We start from the raw sequence: 13,348 nt of genomic DNA, 5'->3' as shown, positions 1-13,348 counted from the left end.
TGCACAAAAAGTTCTATTTAAGCAAATATGAGAGAATTCATATCAACAATAATATCCTAAAATATAAAGGAACAAAAGGAAAACTAGACTCAATAGAATGTGAAATAGAGAAGAACAAGTAAGAAAAGGAATTGTTTTTTCGAAAGGGAATAACTGGATCATTTCTTTGGACATAAAGTTTTTAGACTGAAAATGATTGCTTTTACAAAACCTTTGATCAAGCTTTAAATATACAGAAGTTTATGCAACTTGTACAGAAAGTTCCACTGATGCAAATGGGAGAGAATTAACATCAAGTATAATGATTCAAAATGCAAGGGAAACAAAGCGAAACCTAGACTCAATAGAATGGCTAATAGAGAATAATAAGTATCCAAAGGCATGGATTTTTCAAAAGGAAATGAGTGGAAGATTTCTCTGCAATTCAGACTTATCACTTAATAGGATTCCTATTAAGAAGCCTTTGATCCAGCTTAAATATAAAGAAGATAATGAATGGTGCACACAAAGTTGCATTGATGACAATACGAGAGAATTGGGAACACCTCTAATATCCCAAACTGAAAAAGAAACAAAGGGAAAACTAGACTCAATAGAATGTGAAATAGAGAACCAGTAAGAAAAGGAATCGTTTTTTCATAAGCGAATAACCGGAACATTGCTTTGGACAGAAACTTTTTAGACTGAAAAGGATTGCTGTTACAAAACCTTTGACCAAGCTTTAAATATAAAGAAGATAATGAACCATTTACAGAAAGTTCCACTGAATCAAATGGGAGACGATTAACATCAACTATAAGGATCGAAAATGCACAGTTTCCAAAGGGAAACGTTGACTCAATAGAAGGGGAAATAGAGAAATAGTAAGAAAAGGAATTGTTTTTCGTAAGGGAATAACCAGAACAGAGCTTGGGACAAAAACGTTTTAGACTGCAAAGGATTGTTGTCACAAAACCTTTGATCAAGCTTTCAATATATAAAAGATAATGCACATTGTATAGAAAGCTGCACTGAAGCAAATGGGAGAGAATTAACATCAACTATAAGGATCGAAAATGCACAAGCATAAAAGGGAAAACTTGACTCAATAGAAGGGGAAGTAGAGAAGAACAATTATCCAAAGGCATGAAATTTTCAAAAGGGAATAACTGGATCATTTGTCTGCAATTCACCCTTACCGCTGAATAGGATTCTCTTAAGAATCTTTTGATCCAGCATTAAATATAAAGAAGGTAATGGATTGTATCAAAAAAGTTCCATTGATGAAAATACAAGAGAATTGGGAACAACTCTAATATCCCAAACTGAAAAAGAAACAAAGGGAAAACTAGACTCAATAGAATGTGAAATAGATAACCGTAAGAAAAGGAATTGTTTTTTCATAAGCGAATAACCGGAACATTGCTTTGGACAGAAACTTTTTAGACTGAAAAGGATTGCTGTTACAAAACCTTTGATTAAGCTTTAAATATAAAGAAGATAATGAATCATTTACAGAAAGTTCCACTGAATCAAATGGAAGAGGATTAACATCAACTATAAGGATGGAAAATGCACAGGAATCAAAGGGAAAACGACTCAATAGAGGGGGAAATAGAGAACAAGTATCCAAAAGCATGAATTTTTCAAAAGAGAATAACTGGAAGATTTGTTTGCAATTCATCCTTACCGCTGATTAGTATTCGGTTAAGAATCCTTTGATCCAGCATTAAATATGAAGAAGGTAATGCATTTTACCAAAAAAGTTCCATTGATGAAAATACGGGAGAATTGGGATCTACTCTAATATCCCAAACTGGAAAAGAAACCAAGGGAAAATTAGACGCAATAGAAAGTGAAATAGAGAACAAGTAAGAAAAGAAATTGTTTTTTCAAATGGGAATAACTGGATCATTTCTTTGAACGTAAATTTTATGACTTAAAAGGATTGCTGTTATAAAAACCTTGATCAAGCTTTTAATATAAAGAAGTTATTGTAATTTGTACAGAAAGTTCCACTGAATCAAATTTGAGAGAATTAACATCAAAGGGAAAAAATAACTACATAGAAAAGGAAATAGAGAAGAACAAGTGTCAAAAAGGAATGGATTTTTCAAAAGGAAATACCTGGAAGATTTCTCTGCAATTCACTCTTTCCACTTAAAAGGACGCCTGTTATGAAGCCTTGGATCCAGCTAAAATATAAAGAAGATAATGCATTGTGCACAAAATGTTTCATTGCATCAAATATGAGAGAATTGATATCAACTATAATATCCCACAATGCAAAAGGAACAATGGGAAAACTAGACTCAATAGAATGTGAAATAGAGAACAAGTAAGCAACGGAATTGTTTATTTGAAAGGAAATAACTGGATCATTTCTTTGAACGTAAAATTTATGACATAAAAGGATTGCTGTTACAAAAACTTTGATCAAGCTTTCAATATAAAGAAGTTATTGTAACTTCTACAGAAAGTTCCACTGAATCAAATTTGAGAGAATTAACATGAAAGGGAAAACTGAACTACATAGAAAAGGAAATCGAGAAAAAAAAGTATCCAAAAGGAATGGATTTTTCAAAAGGAAATACCTGGAAGATTTCTCTGCAATTCACTCTTTCCACTTAATAGGACGCCTGTTATGAAGCCTTTGATCCAGCTTAAATATAAAGAAGAAAATGCATTGTTCACAAAATGTTTCATTGAAACAAATATGAGAGAATTTATATCAACTCTAATATCCCGAAATGCAAAAGGAACAAAGAAAAAACTGAAATCAATAGAATGTGAAATAGAGAAGAACAAGTAAGCAAAGGAATTGTTTCTTTGAAAGGGAATAACTGGATCATTTCTTTGAACGTAAAATTTATGACGTAAAAGGATTGCTGTTACAAAAACTTTGATCAAGCTTTCAATATAAAGAAGTTATTGTAACTTCTACAGAAAGTTCCACTGAATCAAATTTGAGAGAATTAACATCAAAGGGAAAAAATAACTTCATAAAAAGGAAATAGAGAAGAACAAGTATCTAAAAAGAATGGATTTTTCAAAAGGAAATACCTGGATGATTTCTCTGCAATTCACTCTTTCCACTTAATAGGATGCCTGTTATGAAACCTTTGATCGAGCTTAAATATAAAGAAGACAATGCATTGTGCACAAAATGTTTTATTGAAGTAAATATGAGAGAATTGATATCAACTATAATATCCCCAAATGCAAAAGGAAGAAAGAAAAAACCAAAATCAATAGAATGTGAAATAGAGAAAAACAAGTTAGAAAAGGAATTGTTTTTTCGAAAGGGAATAACTGGATCATTTCTTGTAACGTAAATTTTATGCCTTAAAAGGATTGCTGTTACAAAACCTTTGATCAAGCTTTAAAAATAAAGAAGTTATTGGAACTTGTGCAGAAAGTTCCACTGAATCAAATTTGAGAGAATTAACATCAAGTATAATGAACCCAAATGCAAGGGAAACAAAGCGAAACCTAGACACAATGGAATGGGTAATAGAGAAGAACAAGGAAGCAAAGGAATGGACTTTTCAAAAGTGAACAACTGGAAGACTGCTCTGCACGTTCACCCTTTCCGCTGCAGAAGATTCCTTTGACACAGCTTTAAAAATAAAGAAGTTAATGCATTGTGAACAAAATGTTTCCTTGACGCAAATATGAGAGAATATATATCAACTATAATATCCCAAACTGCAATAGGAACAAAGGGAAAACTAGACTCAATAGAATGTGAAATAGAGAAGAACAAGTAAGAAAAGAAATTATTTTTTCGAAAGGGAATAACTGGATCATTTCTTTGAACGTAAATTTTATGACTTAAAAGGATTGCTGTTACAAAACCTTTGATCAAGCTTTAAGTATAAAGAAGTTATTGCAACTTGTACAGAAAGTTCCATTGAATCAAATTTGAGAGAATTAACATCAAAGGGAAAAAATAACTACATAGAAAAGGAAATAGAGAAGAACAAGTATCCAAAAGGAATGGATTTTTCAAAAGGAAATAACTGAAACATTTCTCTGTAATTCTCTCTTTCCACTTAATAGGACGCCTGTTATGAAGCCTTTGATCCAGCTTATATATAAAGAAGATAATGCATTGTACACCAAATATTTCATTGAAGGAAATATGAGCGAATTGATATCAACTATAATATCCCCAAATGCAAAAGGAAGAAAGAAAAAACCAAAATCAATAGAATGTGAAATAGAGAAAAACAAGTTAGAAAAGGAAGTGTTTTTTCGAAAGGGAATAACTGGATCATTTCTTGGAACGTAAATTTTATGCCTTAAAAGGATTGCTGTTACAAAACATTTGATCAAGCTTTAAAAATAAAGAAGTTATTGTAACTTGTGCAGAAAGTTCCACTGAATCAAATTTGAGAGAATTAACATCAAGTATAATAAACCCAAATGCAAGGGAAACAAAGCGAAACCTAGACACAATGGAATGGGTAATAGAGAAGAACAAGGAAGCAAAGGAATGGACTTTTCAAAAGTGAAAAACTGGAAGACTGCTCTGCACGTTCACCCTTTCCGCTGAAGAAGATTCCTTTGACACAGCTTTAAAAATAAGGAAGTTAATGCATTGTGAACAAAATGTTTCCTTGACGCAAATATGAGAGAATATATATCAACTATAATATCCCAAACTGCAATAGGAACAAAGGGAAAACTAGACTCAATAGAATGTGAAATAGAGAAGAACAAGTAAGAAAAGAAATTATTTTTTCGAAAGGGAATAACTGGATCATTTCTTTGAACGTAAATTTTATGACTTAAAAGGATTGCTGTTACAAAACCTTTGATAAAGCTTTAAGTATAAAGAAGTTATTGCAACTTTTACAGAAAGTTCCAATTTTATGCCTTAAAAGGATTGCTGTTACAAAACCTTTGATCAAGCTTTAAAAATAAAGAAGTTATTGTAACTTGTGCAGAAAGTTCCACTGAATCAAATTTGAGAGAATTAACATCAAGTATAATGAACCCAAATGCAAGGGAAACAAAGCGAAACCTAGACACAATGGAATGGGTAATAGAGAAGAACAAGGAAGCAAAGGAATGGACTTTTCAAAAGTGAACAACTGGAAGACTGCTCTGCACGTTCACCCTTTCCGCTGAAGAAGATTCCTTTGACAAAGCTTTAAAAATAAAGAAGTTAATGCATTGTGCACAAAATGTTTTATTGAAGTAAATATGAGAGAATTGATATCAACTATAATATCCCCAAATACAAAAGGAAGAAAGAAAAAGCCAAAATCAATAGAATGTGAAATAGAGAAAAACAAGTTAGAAAAGGAATTGTTTTTTCGAAAGGGAATAACTGGATCATTTCTTGGAATGTAAATTTTATGCCTTAAAAGGATTGCTGTTACAAAACCTTTGATCAAGCTTTAAAAATAAAGAAGTTATTGTAACTTGTGCAGAAAGTTCCACTGAATCAAATTTGAGAGAATTAACATCAAGTATAATGAACCCAAATGCAAGGGAAACAAAGCGAAACCTAGACACAATGGAATGGGTAATAGAGAAGAACAAGGAAGCAAAGGAATGGACTTTTCAAAAGTGAACAACTGGAAGACTGCTCTGCACGTTCACCCTTTCCGCTGAAGAAGATTCCTTTGACACAGCTTTAAAAATAAAGAATTTAATGCATTGTGAACAAAATGTTTCCTTGACGCAAATATGAGAGAATATATATCAACTATAATATCCCAAACTGCAATAGGAACAAAGGGAAAACTAGACTCAATAGAATGTGAAATAGAGAAGAACAAGTAAGAAAAGAAATTATTTTTTCGAAAGGGAATAACTGGATCATTTCTTGGAACGTAAATTTTATGCCTTAAAAGGATTGCTGTTACAAAACCTTTGATCAAGCTTTAAAAATAAAGAAGTTATTGTAACTTGTGCAGAAAGTTCCACTGAATCAAATTTGAGAGAATTAACATCAAGTATAATGAACCCAAATGCAAGGGAAACAAAGCGAAACCTAGACACAATGGAATGGGTAATAGAGAAGAACAAGGAAGCAAAGGAATGGACTTTTCAAAAGTGAAAAACTGGAAGACTGCTCTGCACGTTCACCCTTTCCGCTGAAGAAGATTCCTTTGACACAGCTTTAAAAATAAGGAAGTTAATGCATTGTGAACAAAATGTTTCCTTCACGAAAATATGAGAGAATATATATCAACTATAATATCCCAAACTGCAATAGGAACAAAGGGAAAACTAGACTCAATAGAATGTGAAATAGAGAAGAACAAGTAAGAAAAGAAATTATTTTTTCGAAAGGGAATAACTGGATCATTTCTTTGAACGTAAATTTTATGACTTAAAAGGATTGCTGTTACAAAACCTTTGATAAAGCTTTAAGTATAAAGAAGTTATTGCAACTTTTACAGAAAGTTCCAATTTTATGCCTTAAAAGGATTGCTGTTACAAAACCTTTGATCAAGCTTTAAAAATAAAGAAGTTATTGTAACTTGTGCAGAAAGTTCCACTGAATCAAATTTGAGAGAATTAACATCAAGTATAATGAACCCAAATGCAAGGGAAACAAAGCGAAACCTAGACACAATGGAATGGGTAATAGAGAAGAACAAGGAAGCAAAGGAATGGACTTTTCAAAAGTGAACAACTGGAAGACTGCTCTGCACGTTCACCCTTTCCGCTGAAGAAGATTCCTTTGACAAAGCTTTAAAAATAAAGAAGTTAATGCATTGTGCACAAAATGTTTTATTGAAGTAAATATGAGAGAATTGATATCAACTATAATATCCCCAAATACAAAAGGAAGAAAGAAAAAGCCAAAATCAATAGAATGTGAAATAGAGAAAAACAAGTTAGAAAAGGAATTGTTTTTTCGAAAGGGAATAACTGGATCATTTCTTGGAACGTAAATTTTATGCCTTAAAAGGATTGCTGTTACAAAACCTTTGATCAAGCTTTAAAAATAAAGAAGTTATTGTAACTTGTGCAGAAAGTTCCACTGAATCAAATTTGAGAGAATTAACATCAAGTATAATGAACCCAAATGCAAGGGAAACAAAGCGAAACCTAGACACAATGGAATGGGTAATAGAGAAGAACAAGGAAGCAAAGGAATGGACTTTTCAAAAGTGAACAACTGGAAGACTGCTCTGCACGTTCACCCTTTCCGCTGAAGAAGATTCCTTTGACACAGCTTTAAAAATAAAGAAGTTAATGCATTGTGAACAAAATGTTTCCTTGGCGCAAATATGAGAGAGTATATATCAACTATAATATCCCAAACTGCAATAGGAACAAAGGGAAAACTAGACTCAATAGAATGTGAAATAGAGAAGAACAAGTAAGAAAAGAAATTATTTTTTCGAAAGGGAATAACTGGATCATTTCTTTGAACGTAAATTTTATGACTTAAAAGGATTGCTGTTACAAAACCTTTGATCAAGCTTTAAAAATAAAGAAGTTATTGTAACTTGTGCAGAAAGTTCCACTGAATCAAATTTGAGAGAATTAACATCAAGTATAATGAACCCAAATGTAAGGGAAACAAAGCGAAACCTAGACACAATGGAATGGGTAATAGAGAAGAACAAGGAAGCAAAGGAATGGACTTTTCAAAAGTGAAAAACTGGAAGACTGCTCTGCACGTTCACCCTTTCCGCTGAAGAAGATTCCTTTGACACAGCTTTAAAAATAAAGAAGTTAATGCATTGTGAACAAAATGTTTCCTTGACGCAAATATGAGATAATATATATCAACTTTAATATCCCCAAATACAAAAGGAAGAAAGAAAAAGCCAAAATCAATAGAATGTGAAATAGAGAAAAACAAGTTAGAAAAGGAATTGTTTTTTCGAAAGGGAATAACTGGATCATTTCTTGGAATGTAAATTTTATGCCTTAAAAGGATTGCTGTTACAAAACCTTTGATCAAGCTTTAAAAATAAAGAAGTTATTGTAACTTGTGCAGAAAGTTCCACTGAATCAAATTTGAGAGAATTAACATCAAGTATAATGAACCCAAATGCAAGGGAAACAAAGCGAAACCTAGACACAATGGAATGGGTAATAGAGAAGAACAAGGAAGCAAAGGAATGGACTTTTCAAAAGTGAACAACTGGAAGACTGCTCTGCACGTTCACCCTTTCCGCTGAAGAAGATTCCTTTGACACAGCTTTAAAAATAAAGAATTTAATGCATTGTGAACAAAATGTTTCCTTGACGCAAATATGAGAGAATATATATCAACTATAATATCCCAAACTGCAATAGGAACAAAGGGAAAACTAGACTCAATAGAATGTGAAATAGAGAAGAACAAGTAAGAAAAGAAATTATTTTTTCGAAAGGGAATAACTGGATCATTTCTTTGAACGTAAATTTTATGCCTTAAAAGGATTGCTGTTACAAAACCTTTGATCAAGCTTTAAAAATAAAGAAGTTATTGTAACTTGTGCAGAAAGTTCCACTGAATCAAATTTGAGAGAATTAACATCAAGTATAATGAACCCAAATGTAAGGGAAACAAAGCGAAACCTAGACACAATGGAATCGGTAATAGAGAAGAACAAGGAAGCAAAGGAATGGACTTTTCAAAAGTGAAAAACTGGAAGACTGCTCTGCACTTTCACCCTTTCCTCTGAAGAAGATTCCTTTGACACAGCTTTAAAAATAAAGAAGTTAATGCATTGTGAACAAAATGTTTCCTTGACGCAAATATGAGAGAATATATATCAACTATAATATCCCAAACTGCAATAGGATCAAAGGGAAAACTAGACTCAATAGAATGTGAAATAGAGAAGAACAAGTAAGAAAAGAAATTATTTTTTCGAAAGGGAATAACTGGATCATTTCTTTGAACGTAAATTTTATGACTTAAAAGGATTGCTGTTACAAAACCTTTGATCAAGCTTTAAGTATAAAGAAGTTATTGCAACTTGTACAGAAAGTTCCATTGAATCAAATTTGAGAGAATTAACATCAAAGGGAAAAAATAACTACATAGAAAAGGAAATAGAGAAGAACAAGTATCCAAAAGGAATGGATTTTTCAAAAGGAAATACCTGGATGATTTCTCTGCAATTCACTCTTTCCACGTAATAGGATGCCTGTTATGAAACCTTTGATCCAGCTTAAATATAAAGAAGACAATGCATTGTGCACAAAATGTTTTATTGAAGTAAATATGAGAGAATTGATATCAACTATAATATCCCCAAATGCAAAAGGAAGAAAGAAAAAGCCAAAATCAATAGAATGTGAAATAGAGAAAAACAAGTTAGAAAAGGAAGTGTTTTTTCGAAAGGGAATAACTGGATCATTTCTTGGAACGTAAATTTTATGCCTTAAAAGGATTGCTGTTACAAAACATTTGATCAAGCTTTAAAATTAAGAAATTATTGTAACTTGTGCAGAAAGTTCCACTGAATCAAATTTGAGAGAATTAACATCAAGTATAATGAACCCAAATGCAAGGGAAACAAAGCGAAACCTAGACACAATGGAATGGGTAATAGAGAAGAACAAGGAAGCAAAGGAATGGACTTTTCAAAAGTGAACAACTGGAAGACTGCTCTGCACGTTCACCCTTTCCGCTGAAGAAGATTCCTTTGACACAGCTTTAAAAATAAAGAAGTTAATGCATTGTGAACAAAATGTTTCCTTGACGCAAATATGAGAGAATATATATCAACTATAATATCCCAAACTGCAATAGGAACAATGGGAAAACTAGACTCAATAGAATGTGAAATAGAGAAGAACAAGTAAGAAAAGAAATTATTTTTTCGAAAGGGAATAACTGGATCATTTCTTTGAACGTAAATTTTATGACTTAAAAGGATTGCTGTTACAAAACCTTTGATCAAGCTTTAAGTATAAAGAAGTTATTGCAACTTTTACAGAAAGTTCCAATTTTATGACTTAAAAGGATGGCTGTTACAAAACGTTTGATCAAGCTTTAAAAATAAAGAAGTTATTGTAACTTGTGCAGAAAGTTCCACTGAATCAAATTTGAGAGAATTAATATCAAGTATAATGAACCCAAATGCAAGGGAAACAAAGCGAAACCTAGACACAATGGAATGGGTAATAGAGAAGAACAAGGAAGCAAAGGAATGGACTTTTCAAAAGTGAACAACTGGAAGACTGCTCTGCACGTTCACCCTTTCCGCTGAAGAAGATTCCTTTGAGAAAGCTTTAAAAATAAAGAAGTTAATGCATTGTGCACAAAATGTTTTATTGAAGTAAATATGAGAGAATTGATATCAACTATAATATCCCCAAATACAAAAGGAAGAAAGAAAAAGCCAAAATCAATAGAATGTGAAATAGAGAAAAACTAGTTAGAAAAGGAATTGTTTTTTCGAAAGGGAATAACTGGATCATTTCTTGGAACGTAAATTTTATGCCTTAAAAGGATTGCTGTTACAAAACCTTTGATCACGCTTTAAAAATAAAGAAGTTATTGTAACTTGTGCAGAAAGTTCCACTGAATCAAATTTGAGAGAATTAACATCAAGTATAATGAACCCAAATGCAAGGGAAACAAAGCGAAACCTAGACACAATGGAATGGGTAATAGAGAAGAACAAGGAAGCAAAGGAATGGACTTTTCAAAAGTGAACAACTGGAAGACTGCTCTGCACGTTCACCCTTTCCGCTGAAGAAGATTCCTTTGACACAGCTTTAAAAATAAAGAAGTTAATGCATTGTGAACAAAATGTTTCCTTGACGCAAATATGAGAGAATATATATCAACTATAATATCCCAAACTGCAATAGGAACAAAGGGAAAACTAGACTCAATAGAATGTGAAATAGAGAAGAACAAGTAAGAAAAGAAATTATTTTTTCGAAAGGGAATAACTGGATCATTTCTTTGAACGTAAATTTTATGACTTAAAAGGATTGCTGTTACAAAACCTTTGATCAAGCTTTAAAAATAAAGAAGTTATTGTAACTTGTGCAGAAAGTTCCACTGAATCAAATTTGAGAGAATTAACATCAAGTATAATGAACCCAAATGTAAGGGAAACAAAGCGAAACCTAGACACAATGGAATGGGTAATAGAGAAGAACAAGGAAGCAAAGGAATGGACTTTTCAAAAGTGAACAACTGGAAGACTGCTCTGCACGTTCACCCTTTCCGCTGAAGAAGATTCCTTTGACACAGCTTTAAAAATAAAGAAGTTAATGCATTGTGAACAAAATGTTTCCTTGACGCAAATATGAGAGAATATATATCAACTATAATATCCCAAACTGCAATAGGAACAATGGGAAAACTAGACTCAATAGAATGTGAAATAGAGAAGAACAAGTAAGAAAAGAAATTATTTTTTCGAAAGGGAATAACTGGATCATTTCTTTGAACGTAAATTTTATGACTTAAAAGGATTGCTGTTACAAAACCTTTGATAAAGCTTTAAGTATAAAGAAGTTATTGCAACTTTTACAGAAAGTTCCAATTTTATGCCTTAAAAGGATTGCTGTTACAAAACCTTTGATCAAGCTTTAAAAATAAAGAAGTTATTGTAACTTGTGCAGAAAGTTCCACTGAATCAAATTTGAGAGAATTAACATCAAGTATAATGAACCCAAATGCAAGGGAAACAAAGCGAAACCTAGACACAATGGAATGGGTAATAGAGAAGAACAAGGAAGCAAAGGAATGGACTTTTCAAAAGTGAACAACTGGAAGACTGCTCTGCACGTTCACCCTTTCCGCTGAAGAAGATTCCTTTGACAAAGCTTTAAAAATAAAGAAGTTAATGCATTGTGCACAAAATGTTTTATTGAAGTAAATATGAGAGAATTGATATCAACTATAATATCCCCAAATACAAAAGGAAGAAAGAAAAAGCCAAAATCAATAGAATGTGAAATAGAGAAAAACAAGTTAGAAAAGGAATTGTTTTTTCGAAAGGGAATAACTGGATCATTTCTTGGAACGTAAATTTTATGCCTTAAAAGGATTGCTGTTACAAAACCTTTGATCAAGCTTTAAAAATAAAGAAGTTATTGTAACTTGTGCAGAAAGTTCCACTGAATCAAATTTGAGAGAATTAACATCAAGTATAATGAACCCAAATGCAAGGGAAACAAAGCGAAACCTAGACACAATGGAATGGGTAATAGAGAAGAACAAGGAAGCAAAGGAATGGACTTTTCAAAAGTGAACAACTGGAAGACTGCTCTGCACGTTCACCCTTTCCGCTGAAGAAGATTCCTTTGACACAGCTTTAAAAATAAAGAAGTTAATGCATTGTGAACAAAATGTTTCCTTGGCGCAAATATGAGAGAGTATATATCAACTATAATATCCCAAACTGCAATAGGAACAAAGGGAAAACTAGACTCAATAGAATGTGAAATAGAGAAGAACAAGTAAGAAAAGAAATTATTTTTTCGAAAGGGAATAACTGGATCATTTCTTTGAACGTAAATTTTATGACTTAAAAGGATTGCTGTTACAAAACCTTTGATCAAGCTTTAAAAATAAAGAAGTTATTGTAACTTGTGCAGAAAGTTCCACTGAATCAAATTTGAGAGAATTAACATCAAGTATAATGAACCCAAATGTAAGGGAAACAAAGCGAAACCTAGACACAATGGAATGGGTAATAGAGAAGAACAAGGAAGCAAAGGAATGGACTTTTCAAAAGTGAAAAACTGGAAGACTGCTCTGCACGTTCACCCTTTCCGCTGAAGAAGATTCCTTTGACACAGCTTTAAAAATAAAGAAGTTAATGCATTGTGAACAAAATGTTTCCTTGACGCAAATATGAGAGAATATATATCAACTATAATATCCCCAAATACAAAAGGAAGAAAGAAAAAGCCAAAATCAATAGAATGTGAAATAGAGAAAAACAAGTTAGAAAAGGAATTGTTTTTTCGAAAGGGAATAACTGGATCATTTCTTGGAATGTAAATTTTATGCCTTAAAAGGATTGCTGTTACAAAACCTTTGATCAAGCTTTAAAAATAAAGAAGTTATTGTAACTTGTGCAGAAAGTTCCACTGAATCAAATTTGAGAGAATTAACATCAAGTATAATGAACCCAAATGCAAGGGAAACAAAGCGAAACCTAGACACAATGGAATGGGTAATAGAGAAGAACAAGGAAGCAAAGGAATGGACTTTTCAAAAGTGAACAACTGGAAGACTGCTCTGCACGTTCACCCTTTCCGCTGAAGAAGATTCCTTTGACACAGCTTTAAAAATAAAGAAGTTAATGCATTGTGAACAAAATGTTTCCTTGACGCAAATATGAGAGAATATATATCAACTATAATATCCCAAACTGCAATAGGAACAAAGGGAAAACTAGACTCAATAGAATGTGAAATAGAGAAG

This window comes from Sminthopsis crassicaudata, chromosome 5 (genome assembly GCF_048593235.1).
Source record: "Sminthopsis crassicaudata isolate SCR6 chromosome 5, ASM4859323v1, whole genome shotgun sequence".
NCBI lineage: Eukaryota > Metazoa > Chordata > Mammalia > Dasyuromorphia > Dasyuridae > Sminthopsis > Sminthopsis crassicaudata.
The sequence above is the reverse complement of the archived record's forward strand: the minus strand, read 5'-3'. Positions refer to the sequence as shown.